Genomic DNA, 14,380 nt, shown 5'->3' on the forward strand with positions numbered 1-14,380 from the left:
CCCATTTAAAGCTCAGTTCCAGCCCATAAACCAGCATCAGGCCTGTCCTGAAGAAGACACTCAGTTCAGTTGAGTTCAGTCACTCAGTCGTGTCCACCTCTTTGCGACCCCATGAACCACAGCACACCAGGCCTCCTTGTCCATCACCAACTCCTGGAGTCCACCCAAACCCATGTCCATTGAGTCGGTGATGCCATCCAACCATCTCATTCTCTGTCGTCCCTTTCTCCTCCTGCCCTCAATCTTTCCCAGCATCAGGGTCTTTTCCAATAAGTCAGCTCTTTGGATCAGGTGGCCAAAGTATTGGCATTTCAGCTTCAACATCAGCCCTTCCAATGAACACCCAGGACTGATCTCCTTTAGGATGGACTGGTTGGATCTCCTTGCAGTCCAAGGGACTCTTCTCCAACACCACAGTTCAAAGGCATCAATTCTTTTGTGCTCAGCTTTCTTTATTGTCCAACTCTCACATCCATACATGACCACTGGGAAAACCATGGCGTTGACTAGACGGACCTTTGTTGGCAAAGTAATGTCTCTGCTTTTTAATATGCTGTCTAGGTTAGTCATAACTTTCCTTCCAAGATACTCATTCTTCCCCAAAACTCAAGAGGTTCACTGCCCACAGGGTGCCAGCTTGGTCTTGTGTCAGAGTGAAATTCCTAGTAGGGGGACAGACCCTACCTTCAGTCCACAGCCATGAAGTAGGAAAAGCTGCAGCAAAAGGCTGACTTGGTCCTGGAAACCCTATATTTTCCTTTTTATTTATAAAGCTTACTTTGTAAATAAAGGAAAAGAATATTGATTTCTATCTTTACTGATGCATTAAAATTGCTGCAACACCTCATATTACCAAATAGATTTACTGTATAAATGGGAACATAATTGGTACTTCAGGCAGATCACCAATCTACTTTGGCAGGAGCATATCACTCACAGTACATTGATTATAAAAATTAGTTAATTCAAGACAAACATTGCATTCTCTAATTCCTGGCACAAATCCCTCCAAGTCCTCCATGCATTACTGCTATTGAACTAAAAGATAGATATCTGTCAGATCCCTTGAATCTCTGCAGACCTGATTTAGATGGTACTTATGCCACTGCATCCACCAAGAAAAGATAGATCTCATTTCTTAAATATGCCAGGTGGGAACCTAAGTGATGGGATTTAATAATATTGCTCTCATCTGTTGCTTTTATTTACTGCTCTTACTGGTGCAAATCTTCTCACATCGAATGCCTACTAGTTCATTTAGTTCGAGTCTCCTCATGAGGAGCAGGGGTGGCTTGTTGTCTGGTTCATCATGAGAAGTCACATTTAAAAAAATATTTATTTATTTATTTACCTATTTTATTTGGCTACATCAGGTCTTAGTGGTTGCATGTCAACTAAGGCTTAGCTGCCCCACCTCATATGGGATCTTTGTTCCCCAACCAAGGATTGAACCTGTGTCCTCCACATTGCAGGGTAGATTGTTTATCACTGGACCACCAGGGAAGTCCCTAGAGGTAACATTTTTGACAGTGTCTGTGTAGTGGACAATGTCAGTGCTCCACCTAGATCCCCTTGCATAATTTTGCAGTGGTGGTGGTGGTAGTGGTGATGGTGAGTGTGTGTGAGTGTGTGTGTGTGTGTGTGTGTGTGTGTTGGAGGGGGAGCAGCACACTGCACCAGACATTGTTGAGGTATCTTATGTTTATTTAATTTAAAATTCACAGCTCTATGAGGTAGGTACTCTTGTTATTTCTGTTTATAGATGAGGAAACTGAGGACATTTTCCCAAGGAAGTTGCCAAAGAACATGGTTCTAGGAAATGCTGTTGCTAGGCTGTGACTCCTGAGCCACTGCTCTTCTGCCTCATTGCCTTCTATGCATTTCAGTGACTGAGAAGATAATGACCATGTAAGATGGCAGGTGACGAATGAGTGGCCAGCCCTGGTGTATATGGTCTTCTCATGCTCCTTTGCCACTGTTTCTAACTTGCAGAGTTACCTTCCAACCCTCTCTAAAAAATTGTGATGATCTTTTGTTGCTACTTATCTGAGGATCCTGTTCAAGTTACAAGTAAGTTCGTCCAGGATGTGACTGCTGCTGCCTTATATGCTAACAGAGGCTCCCTTTTTTTTCCACACAATTACTTTTCTCAAGCTTTTGCTGTCGGTCAGGACATACTAATATCTACCAATAAAAAAAAAGAAAATTGAAAGACAGCTGAGAACTACAAGTCCAAGCCTTTCTTCTGGGTTCCATGTTCAGGGAAAAAAATCATGAAGTATCTCTCTAGCAAGCTGAGAGAATGACTTCCTGAATAGAAAAAGAGATATTCCTAGGTATAAAAAAATGGGAAAAATGAATTTGATAATGGCAGGAAGGACTTCCCTGGTGGCTCAGATGGTAAAGCATCTGCCTACAATGCGGGAGACCCAGGTTCAATCCCTGGGTCAGAAAGATCCTCTGGAGAAGGAAATGGCAACCCACTCCAGTACTCTTGCCTGGAAAATCCCATGGACAGAGGAGCCTGGTAGGCTACAGTCCATAGGGTAGCAAAGAGTCAGACACAGCTGAGTGACTTCATTTCACTTAACTTCAATGGCAGGAAAAGAGGACAACTGGGCACGTGTGCACACACGCGCGCACACACACACACACACAAGAAATGAAAGCCAGATAACTTCCCAGGAGAGTTTATAGCTGGAGCTGATCATGTGACTAGTTCTGACTTACAGTGTGATTTTAGGAGAGATGGCAAGACCTGATCCCAACTCAAAACTTCCCTCATCCTTTGGTTGATACTTGAAATTCCACCTTATTGCTCATTTCCTTGGTGTGACTTTGTCATGAAGGCAATGTCAGGCAGAAAGAAGAGAATGAAGAATTGAGGGATAAAAAAACAAGCCTAAGAGCACTGAGAAGAGCCTATGCCAAGATGAGTTTTGCCTAGAGTTGGCTCTCCTTCTGGTCCAGCTGATGATCCATTTAGTAATGCTGCTTATCTGAGTGATCACCCCTACCTCCTCCCTCCTTTCCTTCCTTTCTTTTTAAAATTTCTTTTTACAGTTCTGTCTTTAAAGACAAGTATAGATCTGTGTAACCACCACTACAGTTAAGATATGGACTGGCACCATCATCATCCAAAGCCGTTTGTGCTGCCCCCTTGCAGCCACATGCTCCTCCCACCCCTGCCTCGGGAGCCACTGATCTGTTCTCTATCACTATTATGTGCTTTTTCAAGAATGACGTATAAATGGAGTCATAGAGTGTGTAAACATTTTAAGCCTGGTTTCTTTCGCTCCACACAATGACTTTGAGATTGGCCCACGTTGTTGTCATACATCTGATGTTGATCCTTTGTGAACTGGATCTGCCCTCACTCAACAACACGATGCCTGCCATGTAGAGACTAGGACGTGTGTACTGTATGGGTTTGTCTCTTATTAAAGCCTGTGTTTTGGCCAGGCTCTTTATTTGCAAAGATTATAAAGACCCGCTCAACCTAATCTGAGAAAGTGAGAGTTTATTACAAAAACGCAGAGCTCCCCCAGGGATCATCATAGCCAGGTCTGGAAATGAGAGGTGATTTGGAACCATGGCAGCTTTTGGGCAGAGTGTGTGCTCACAATCGCTCTCAAGAGCTGCATGGTTTCTGATTTGCATTGTTTCTGTCTCTTGTGTAGACGTTCTCTGTTCTTACTCTTCACCATTTCCCCCACCTAATATCATATGGCATCTTCTTCCATTTTCCTTACCACTGGTATTTGGCCATTACAGCTTTCCCCACCTCTGATTTTAGAATCATTCCTGATGCCAAGTGGGGCTTTGGATTCAAATGGCTGGAGAATAATCTGATTAGCTCTGCTCATCTTTCAAATCAGGCCTCATAGGAATCTGGCCATCTGATGAAATGCCTGTCCTGCTCTAAACACCTGTGTCAGTACAGGTGGGGTCATGGTGACTTGGCCATGGAGTTGACTCCTTAGGGGAGGGAGTCTTGGAAGGTGGGGCAGACCATGACTGACCACTCTATTTTCCAAGAAGAAAGTACTATGTATGGAGGACTGTTGAAAGGCCTGTTCACTTCTTCAGATATTCTATTCCTCATTCTTTGATCGATCCAGACCATAGCAAACATTTGGTCAGGCCATCTTGTTTGGCCTCTAGCAGACTCTTTTCACTAAGCAGTGTTTTGTTATTCTGCTAGTTTTCACCTATTGAAATAGTGATTTCATTTCCTGTTGTTGAGGACATTATTCATGCACCGGCTCTAATAAGAAGCTTCATGGGAGAAATTTATCTTAGGGAAAAATTTAGGGACATACTTTACTACCTCTCAGGAGTTGACACACTTCCTTCTTCTTGAACAAAGAAAGTGGGGAAACTCATCAAGACCTCTCTGTGTTGATACTCAGGAAACTCAATTCTCAGGAAACCAAGGTTCAACTACTGCACCTACAGGAACTTCTTGTCTGATACAGGAAGTTGATTGTCAACATTGATTTTCTCTAATCTAAGTACCTCTTTAATGCTTTGGTTCTCTCATCTGCAAGTGCTTATCTTATTTGACTATGGCCAGGGTAGGAATGATGCTAAACATCCCTGATAGAAGGATAATTCCTGATAACTCACCTCTGATGCTCAAGATAAGGTTTTTACCTGTGGAAATTTGGTGTAGCCACCTTTGGATCTGGGAATAAATGAAGGAAAGATTTGTGTTCTGAAGAAATGTGGGGCTGACCCTGATGGACCATTGACTTTCCTTGGAGAAATAGGAGTTGGGAGAGGGTTTTTACAGAGTGGTTAAGGAGTCACTGCTATTGACCTCACCTCCCTGGAGGCGCTCACCCGTGCTCCTCTAATAGAAACTGCTCCTTGTACTGTGAGGCCACTGGGAGACATTAGGTTTAGCTGTGCCTTTGTAATCTTCATTATAATCTATCATGGGGCCCATAAGAATTTAACCAGAGAGACTTCTCCTGAGCTGCAGTGACACAGAACAGGTCAATAGCAGGTCAGCTGTTTTATAAAGCCATAGAAGCTGCTTAACACAGCAGCACTTGACAGGGCATCATTGCCAGGCAGATCCAAAGTGGACACCATGATTTTATGCACAGCTCAGGGAGCCAGTTAGAGCCAGGGGCTGCCCGTCTCACCTCCACCTGCAGCCCCTAAAAGGAAACACTGATATTTTTGCCACTGAGGGGCCAAAAGAGAGTATTTATGCAGAACGCATGAGATCACACTTACATTTCACATCCCTATTAATAGACTGGGTCTGCTGGGAACAGAAGATTCTCATTACTAATAATTTCCTGGACATTATTCCAAACCAAGCTGTCCTGAGACCAAGCTGATAGGAAGAATGAGAATGCATGTCTCAAGTTTCCAGCTAGATGATTTAGAATGAAAGGTCTCTGTCAAATTTTTCACTGACCTTCATCTCAAACATTGAATGGCTGAGAATCGGATGGCAGAATGGATTCCATTTTCTAGCCACTGACCTTGACTTCAAACCTTGAATCACACAGGAAGTCAGGGTTTTTGTACCTAAGAGGATCCAGGAAAGGGTAACAATTGGAAATCTTTTGTGGGAGGCTCCAAGTCATGGAACTCCTATCCAGTCCCATGGAACTACTTGTCTCACCTGCTTAAACTTGAACTGGAAGGGGCAATCGTTTTTAGAAAGAGAGTGATTTTGAGCAACAAATTGGAAGTCCTAGTCCTCAATTTCCTCCCCAAACCTCCATTCCTTGCATAAATTTAAGCAATTTCTCTTAGGCTGCCAGCCTTGGGAAAGCAGACACAACCCCCACTTCCCTCAACATAGACCCCTTCTGAGAGACCTTTGTTTGAAGAGTTGGGACACAGTTATGTTAATCGCCCTCCTACAAGGAGAGGATGGAAGAGATGTAGTCGATTGTAAGCCCCTCCCTGCCACGCCACAGTACTAGTGCTCAGACTAGACTTTCTATATCATGTGGGTTTCCCCTTTCAGGAAACCAGGTGTCCTGAGCTTAGCAGAACCTGCAATGCCATTTAACACCGTGATACCTTCTCTTCTGTCTGACAGCAGCCAGAAGCCTCCCCAAAGAAGGTGGATGATGAGCAAGTGAGAACGGGAAGAAGGGGATGAGAACTCCTGGTTGGGGGAAAAGATGACTAGAAAGAGAAAGTAAAGCCAGAGCCATGTGAATCACAAAAAAAAACAAAAAAATGATGACAAAGACACCTCCCAGCAAGTGTATGAATATTTTTGGAATATAGTAAAACTCTGCTATAATGTGCCATATGACTCTATAATTTAAACCTGAGTTTCAATCATTTCTGACCATGTCCTATAGTAAGAAATAAATTTCATATTATGACTCAGTGCACATACCCAGTTTTATAAAACATTGTTCATCCTTATGTCATGGGATGCATGCTAACATTTTTTCCTATCTTACCCTTCCTTATTCTACTCAAACCTTTTCTGTTTTATGTCACTTAAAAAAAAAAAAAAGAGGCAATGGTGGGTACCCACTAAGTTAATTTCATGATCCACTAATAAATTATAACTGGAAATTTAAAAAGTACTGGTTGTTAAACTTCATGGAGGACAGACTTCTGGAGTCATAGACTTTCAGAACTGTAGATCATCCATTTCTAGTGTAACCTCATTTTCCAAGTGAAGACACTGAGGCCCTAAAGAAGCTGTAATTCATCCTTGATCACACAGATGGTTGATGGCCGGAACTGTGCTTTTTCCTATAAAGTTACTTGGTAATGCAAGAGGGAGTGTGGTGTAGGACAAAGAGCCCGGGGTTGGAATTCATAGATGTGTTCTATTTAGAACTCTGACTTAGAGCAAATCACTTAAATAATTTGACCCTAGTTTCCTATAAAAAGGGCTGCTGTGTGTGCTGTGCTCAGTTGCTTCAGTCGTGTCCGACTCTTTGTGACCCCATGGACTGTAGCCAGCCAGGCTCCTCTGTCCATGGGATTCTCCAGACAAGAATACTCGAGTGGGTTGCCATTCCCTTCTTCAGGGGATCTTCCTGACCCAGGGATTGAACCCAAGTCTCCTGCTCTCTTACACTGCAGGAGGATTCTTCACTTACTGAGCCACATGAGAAGCCCAAAATAGGCTGCTGGGCAAACCAATTAGGTAAGATACTGGAGAAGCTTTGTAAGTGGTGTGGTCCAAAGGTAAAAAACAACTGTTTTCCCTGCTTTTCTGCAATAGCCTGGGAGGCAGGGGCAGATATTATCTGTATCTCTAAACCCCTGGCATTGGGACAAAAAGGAAAAAATCTATACAGTAACTGGTCTCTTTCTCTTCATCATAGATTCACAATGTCCCTACTTAACTCTCTTCTATATTTTGAATGATTTTTTTCTCCTTGATTTTTATCTTACCATTTCTTCACATTTTATAACAAAGATCTTTGTCAATGTGTTTTGATTTTTGAGTTTTCTTGAGTTAATCAAGGCCAACAAATGGTCAGAGATAAAGTAGTCCATATGGGGTGACAGATATATTCAAAAGCATCTGTGCAGGTCTGTACCCATCCCTGGAGCTGTCTCTCTCAGGGTGGGAAATAGAAAGGGGCAAACTAGCTATCTGGAAATTCATCTAAGATGTTCCACCTATGTCACGAGAGAATGATGATGTTCCACAAACAGGGACAGTAGAAATGAGTAAGCCGTGTGGATCCTGCCATCAGTTGGTTCCGGGGAGAACCATGTTAGCCCTGGGGCTTACATGAGATTTTCTCTGACCTGAATGTGAGCAAGTGTGAAGGGTCTCACACAAGGGGAGGCCACTCTTTCACACAGTGGCTTCAGATGGCACCTGGAGGGCAGAGTCTGGTTCACAGGGGGCTTTATCTAGATATAGTTTCAGTTGGCATCACTCACCTGTCAGGGATTCTGCTTGGACATTCAGGTTCCTTAGGGTTGAGTATCTCAGGAGTTTAAGGAGGGAAAGGCAGTCCCTCATACTTGGTTTACCCTGGCTAAATGCTTTCAGGAGAGTTGAACTTGGCCTCATGGTCACCCTGGGGACATTTTTCTGCTTCAGACTGGACAGGGTTCAAGAGACTGGCGTTCACTTCCTTCAGGACCTTGGTATGTCTTAGAAAATGTCTTAGAACCATAGGAAGAGTTTGCCTGGAAAAACACTTAAATAAGTCCATCTGCTTAGCCTTCCTGTTTTATATTAGAAAGATATGGCAAGGGTATGGCTCATTTTGTTTTTTCTCCTATCAATGTAAATTCTGCTCAAATATCTGGTTTGGTTTCTTTAGTAATTTATGCATTCTTAGCTCCGTGATTTTCTGCAGAACCAGCCTTTTATGAGAAACTAGAATTTTCCCGGGGAGAAAATTGCCTTCTCTGTCACTGTAGTCTATATTTAGTGCATAACAACCTGTGTGACATGACCTGTGTTTCCACATCTAAAATGAAGATGCTGTACCTAGAGAGGATATCTTTTTGTGGTGGTAAAGAGCACAGATTTGGTAAGCAAGCTGCCTGGATTTGATCCCTACTTTTCCACTTACTAGTGATGTGACCTTGAGAAAATTACTTAACCCATCTGTGTTTCAATTGTTCCACCTATAAATTAGAGATTATAATGATAATATCTGTGTCATGAAAATGGTATGAGTTAACACAGTACCCACTTATAGTAACTGCTATATGAGATTTAGCAAGTTTCTCACTCAGATGATCTGTAATTACCCCTGCCATTTCAAAAGGGGATGATAAGATTAAAATAATACCATTTTTACATTGGAACATCTGTTTATTGTTTAAAAGACTTGTCTTCACTTAGAGAAGGAACTTATGGTTGCCACAGGGGAAGGATGAGGGGAAGGGATAGTTGGAGAGTTTGGGATCAATGGGTCCACATTACTATATTTTAAATGGATAACCAACGAGGACCTACTGTACAGCACTGGCAACTCTGCTCAATGTTACGTGGCAGCCTGGATGGGAGGAGAGTTTGGGAGAGAATGGATACATGTATATCTATGGCTGAGCCCCTTTGCTGTCTGTGTGAAACTATCACAACACTGTTAATTGTTGATACCCCAATAAAAATTTTTTGAAAGACTTATCTTCATATATTACACTCTGGATGAAGAAACTGAGGCTGAAAAGTTAAGACATTTGTTTAAGGGCGTACTTTTTTGAGCAGGGAAACTGAGTCTAGGGCTGAGTCTTTGAACTTCCAGTTTCTGGTATCTTCCTAACGTCATCATCCCATTCAGCTGTGTATTGACATTCCCCTTTTTAATGGTCCTCCTCTTGATATCCCTCATTATATTAAGATAGTGCCACTGTTCTCCAAAGTACTAGATGCCACTGCTGCTGCTGCTGCTGCTAAGTCGCTTCAGTTGTGTCTGATTCTGTGCGACCCCATAGATGGCAGCCCACCAGGCGCCCCCGCCCCTGGGATTCTCCAGGCAAGAACACTGGAGTGGGTTGCCATTTCCTTCTCCAATGCAGGAAAGTGAAAAGTGAAAGTGGAGTTGCTCAGTCGTGTCCGACTCTTAGCGACCCCATGGACTGCAGCCCACCAGGCTCCTCCGTCCATGGGATTTTCCAGGCAAGAGTACTGGAGTGGAGTGCCATTGCCTTCTCCGAGATGCCACGAGGGACCCAAAAACATCCATGGCTTTTCCCGCCCCTTTCTATTTTAATTAAGATAACACTAGCTGCTGTAATAGATAAACTAAATAGATAGCCATTCATGCCTCACTCATGTAAAGTACAATATAGGTGTTCTCAGTTCATAGGCAGCCTTCCATGTGGTCACTCAAGGACACAGGCATTTTTCCCAAAGTGTCTTCAACCTCCTCTAGGACCTTGGCATTTTCTCCTTCTGAGTGATAGATGAGACAAAAAATCATGTGGATATTTGATCTGCTTTTTAACCACTTTGACCTGGAAGTGACTCACATTACCTCTTATCACTTCCTTTTACATTTCAATGGCAAAGGCTAGTTCTGTGGCTCAACCTAGGTACAAGGTGGGTGGTGGGGAAATGTAGTCCCTGGCAGGGCAGTCCCTTCTTGGTGATACTCTAGAGAAGCATGAATGTTTAGCCATCAGCTAGTTATCTTGGGCAAGCTCACTGTCCGCACGGATTCAAGCACTCGTCAACCCTGCCTATGCTCTCCGCATTTTCTCTCATATTGGTGCTCTATTTCTATTCCTGTTGCCATCTCCCTACTTCAGGCCCTTTTCATCTCCCACTAAGATATCATGATTGCTCTTTAAGTAATTCCCTTACTTCTGTTCTGCACATTTTCCCAAGTCTCCTATGTACCACAGCCAGATTAATCATCCTGAGCTACTCCTTCAAAATGCCATTTTCATTAGCTCCATCCAGAAACTCAACAAACAGCACTGGGCTTCCTATCCATACAGTGGTAGGTACTGAAAGGACACAAAAAATGATCCCTGCATTTAAACTGCTTAAATGAATGATGACCCAGGACAGGAGTAAGTGCTAGGATAGAGGTGCCAATAAATTGCTATATGTGTATAGAGGAGGGAGATATCAATTTCTCAGAAAGGAAAAGCAATTCTAGTTAAGAATTATTAAGGAAAGTGAAGCACACAACTCTGGAGGATGTAATAAGAGTGTAATTTCTGAAACTGAGCTCAAGTCTCTGGGCCTGGGTGAATTTAATTTCAGGGGGCTGAGAGAGATGTGTTCCAGGAAACTGTCATTGCTCTCACCTCCTTTTAATAAAAGTGAATGATTTTGGTGGAAGACTTGCTTCTCAAGCTTATGGTTGATCTGAATTTGGGAGCTAAACTAGTATTTTTGAAGTGATGATTTCTTGAAATTCTCTGGATAATATTCTAAACTTGAGGTTAGAAAGAAAAAAAGCAAATGAGATATTATCTCATATATGATAATATTCTCCTATGTATGTTTATCCTTTTGGAAATGATAGAAGTCATTTCTAATTATATTTTGGCTCAGAAGTGATCACAAAGTTAGCTTTGTATCAGTGAGCACAATTCAGCCAGAAGGATGTTCTTGCTTATTAAATTTTAAAAAAAGAGAAGTGGTCAAATAGAACTTAGATCCTGAATCATCTGGCTGAGTTTCAGGAGAAAATAAGTCAATGAGTTACCTTTCTCCATGTCTCCTTCCTGGTATTCCCTACTTCTGAAGTAATAGCTTTGGGGAAAAGAATCAGTGAGAAGCTGGCTCTGCCCTGATGAACAGAAGTTTGGAAACTCAGTCTAAACATCTGGACCCCAGGAATTAACTGAAAGTGCTGTGATTGGAAGCATGAAGTGGTATCTGAAGACCCAACTCTATTTCCCTGGATACCCCAGGATGAAATTCAAGGGGTCTGTTAAACTGAACCATGGTTTGGATGGAGTGATTAGAATCATGACACCATAAGCCGGACTCCATTCCAAGGAGGAAGACACTGAAGCATCTTCTACTCTTGGGCCAGGGTGAAGGAATATGGGGTGGATCCATGCTTCTAATAAGTGGTCTTCTTCTATTTTCGTAAATACCCAGTGCTAAAGAATGCTTAGTTCAGTGGAATCATACGAGGGGCTGTCTTCTGAGTCAGCATGGATCCATATCTTGAAATGTTGAAACAGAAGCTCCAGTGGCCCCTTGCTAGTGTCGTTGTAGAAGAATTCCTCCTGTGGTAGAAAGCAGGAATCAAGAAGGCTTTAGGAGGAGGGACCTTTGAACATCCCTCTGAGTACCAAAAATATTCAGACTTCCATCTTGCCAGTTATAGCCTCCACTGTCTGGTCAAGAGGTTGGACTTGAGGATCAGAAAATCAGGGTTTCAGTCCCAGCTCTGCCACTGACTGTTAAAACATTGGACAAGTTAGCTCACCTTTCTGTGCCTCCGTTTCCTTATCTGTGAAATGGAGATAAAATAGTAATATGTCCTCAATATTTGTAGTAATGTTAGTAGTTGTCCTCAGAAGACAACTAAAAAATCTGTTGATCAAACATAAGCTGATAGACTTACTGCAGTTAGGGAAAGATTACCACTGGCAAAGAATATAGTATCTCAAGAGGGGGAAGTCACGGGAGGATTTTTATAGGACTTTAGGGCCAGGGCTGCATGACTTTAAGGTGGGTCTGAAAAGGCAAGAGAGATTGGAATTGAGTGGTTTATGACAGTGGCTTTGGATTGGTGGGCACCAGAGGGCAAGGACCTTGATGTGAGCTATCTTATATACTTCACAGTCTTATCTTCCAGGAGTATTTCAGGAACAAATAGCTGAACTATTTTTGCCTGTTCCTAGTATTGTTTCCAGAGATGGGAAAGTATGTTGGTTTCAGTCAATATTTATTTCATAAGGTTGTTATGAAGATCAAATAAAATAATGGACAAAAGTACATAAAGCACAAGGCAGGCATTCAGCATATGTGAGTCAATATTAACTATTGTCCATTCCTTTACATTTCCTATGTTACTTGTGGTTAAAAGAAACCCCACATTTTTATGTCAATATCTTAGTAAATATATTGCTTCATCCTGCAATTTCCTCTTTCAATCCATGCTGTTTTAGAGAAATACAGAACTTTAAATCTGTTCAATATCCTGCCTTCCTAGATCTCTCTTATTAGAGAAAGATTTTGTTTTCTGAATGGCATATCTTAGTTTGGAGCAATCTTTTGTGATACTCATTACATTCTACTCTTTATCTGTGGTGCTTACATGTGTCTAGATACTGTTTCTCCTGTTAAGACTTTAAGATTATGTTTTTCCCCAAAGGTAGTCCTCCTTAATGCTCAGTCCAGAGCCTTGTCCATGGAGAAGTTTTCCAAATGCTTGACAATTTAATCAACGTAGTTAATTCTTAACCAAATGTAAAATTGAAGACTTTAGACAAAAATTGCAATTCAAGGCAAAGGCTGAGTTTTTATGCATATTTTCCTCATAGTAGGTGAATCCAAAGCTTGGAAGTGTCTGTAAATGTGACTGGATGATGGCAGGCATTTCTGTCCAGGTGATAATATGGAAAAGGCTGTATTTGAAAATGGCAAATAGGCAGCTGAACATCATACATAAAGTGGTGGTGAGAGACTTCAAAGTAGTTGAGGTCAGAGATATTGTCCAGAAAGACCATTTCTTTTTCTTTTTCTCTTTAACTGGCTGCATCAGGTCTTCGTTGCCTCATGCGGGATCTTACATTGTTGCTCACAGACTCTAGGTGTGGTGTGCAGGCTTTGTGACTTCCTGGCATGTGGGATCTTAGTTCCCCAACCAGGGATCAAACCTGGGCCCCTACATTGCAAGGCAGATTCTTCACCACTGGACCACCAGGGAAGTACCTAAAAAGACCATTTCAAACATGAATCATTGGCTCCAAGTCATGGCTAAAGATCCAACAGGAAAGACCAACTAGCAAATTCATAAAATGACCCTGTTTCCCTCAGTCATGGTCATTGCTTATTAGGTTAACATGTTTACAACATTTCCCCTCCTGGGAGCTATCTGACAGGTCCCACATTATTTTTGAAGTTAACCTTGGAAATAGAGACCTAATATTTTAAGTCAGAAGCTGATTATGTTAATTTAATATTTATTAAAGCTCCATACATAATTTATTAAGCATTTTAATGAAAAAAGGCACATTGTTTTATAATAAAGCTACCATTTTATAAATGTGGTGCTTTATTGCATATTACCCCATTTAATTCTCACCATGACCCTATGAGGTAAGTGCTCCTTACCCCCATTTTCCCTGAGGGAAACTGAGGTTCAGAGGGATTGAGTAACTTGCCCAGCATCTCTTAGCAACCAAATGGTGGAGCCAAAATATGAACTTTGAGTGGCTTCACTCTAAAGTCATTTTTTTAACCTTATGAGTAATTGAATATACATTTATATTAGATAAGATAATTGAATATGCATATATATTTATATTCTCATCTAAAAGTAAGTTTTTACTACATGAATCTTATCATGAAGGATCAGGGGAGACACTGTAGAAGAGATCTCATATGAGTTTGTATGAAAAGTTACATAAGTTTTTTAAAGAAATATATAGCTTTAATTATATAATGCATATATTTATGCATATATAAGTTCAACTAATTATAAATATGAATAAAAATTCATATTTCTGTAAAATTTGCTCCATAGTCCTTAGCTATGTCAATTTTACATACTTTTACATATATATTATAAGAAACACATATTTATTAAAAAATTAATATATATATAAGTAAATATGAGGGGAAAGACTGAGGAGGTAAGGAATATCAAAGACTCAAATCTTATTACCTTATTCACTTACACAAACTAACAAGTATAAGGTTAGCAATCAGTTCTCAAAACTGTGAGTGGGCTCTGGAGTTTGTTTTTTTTCCTTTTCAGTAATTGTT

The sequence above is a fragment of the Bison bison genome, unplaced genomic scaffold (assembly GCF_000754665.1).
Source record: "Bison bison bison isolate TAMUID 2011002044 unplaced genomic scaffold, Bison_UMD1.0 scf7180017864239, whole genome shotgun sequence".
Classification (NCBI taxonomy): domain Eukaryota; kingdom Metazoa; phylum Chordata; class Mammalia; order Artiodactyla; family Bovidae; genus Bison; species Bison bison.